The following is a 1,335-nucleotide window of genomic DNA, read 5'->3' on the forward strand; positions in this document are numbered from 1 at the left end:
AGCTTTGAAAACAAACATATCCAAGCATGAGTTGTCTGGAGAAGACAAAAGAATAATAAGTAAAGTAAAACAAATCGACGCTGAGGCAGCTTAAAATTGCATGTCCGCTGTCAAAAGTTGTCATTAAATGAAGGAAAAGAGTAACAGAAGTCTAAATGAAGTACTCTTTCTTTTCTTCTGCATGCACATGGTTTCCCTCAGCATTGATGATGGCTGTGTCTGCGTCGGGGGCATCCTCTGCTCCTTTGGCCTCGTGTGTTAGATACGTCCCTGTAGACATACAGAGCCACAGCGAGTTATCCACCTGCTGAATCGCACTGGACATATACATTTACGCCAAGCAAGGAACTTGTCATTAAAGGGAGCTCAATTGACCTATTTTACCTTTATGTCTGGCCAGATATCGTCCAAGGACTATTATCAGACATAAGGTGATGAAGACCACGACTGCAACAACACCGCCGATTAAAGCGTGGTCAGGTCCATGTTGTCCTAAAGCATTAGGATCTGAAACAAAACAGAGACAGAGATGGAGGGAATGGAGGGCAAAGTGGAGAGACAAAATAACACCAGCAAGATGTTTCGCTGCTGTCTAATGCAGCTGTTGAGATTTATTAAAATGTAATCCTGCAATGGTCCTGAAAAAATCCAGATGAAGCTTTAACACGCGAACAAAGCACAACAGTCCCAAATGAGCTTCTGTCATATTTAGAGAAACATGACATTGCTGCTTTGAAGTGTTTGAATTGAGGTATAAAATAAGCTATCATAGGAAATACCACAAATCTCTGCAGTATTCAAAAATGTGCATTAGCAGCAACGTGCCGCAAGAAAACTGAAGTCTAGCTCTGAGTGATGTTTTAGGTTTTTTTGCCAAAGCCTTAACACATTCTGTCTTTTTTGCTTTCACTATGCCTGCTGCCACAGCAGCTGCTGCTGAGGATCAGGTTTTAAAAATAAGTTTTATTTAATATGAAGCGTCCTCCGGGCAGAGAGCGAGCTGAAGGTTTGCAAGGCAGGAGCATGCCTTTGTCTCTGCTGTAATAAACTGTAAGTGGATGTGTCTTTACTGTGCACCTTGTGTGCTCTCATTATCTCAAGCTGATGAATGGCTATGGCTTGTGCTCAGTTTTGCAAAGTGACCCTGGGAAATGACGGCGGGAATGTTCCTACAAACCTCATTATACTCCTCTGCTAACGGAATGCAACCCTCATTTTCAGCAACCCAAAGTGTGGGACGTTCAAAATAAACAAAGATGAAGTTGTGAAACATGCAGTTTATTTAACTCCATGCAGAATCGAACCACCACAATTGTTTTATCAGGGCCCCACAAG

The sequence above is a fragment of the Micropterus dolomieu genome, linkage group LG17 (genome assembly GCF_021292245.1).
Source record: "Micropterus dolomieu isolate WLL.071019.BEF.003 ecotype Adirondacks linkage group LG17, ASM2129224v1, whole genome shotgun sequence".
Classification (NCBI taxonomy): Eukaryota; Metazoa; Chordata; class Actinopteri; order Centrarchiformes; family Centrarchidae; genus Micropterus; species Micropterus dolomieu.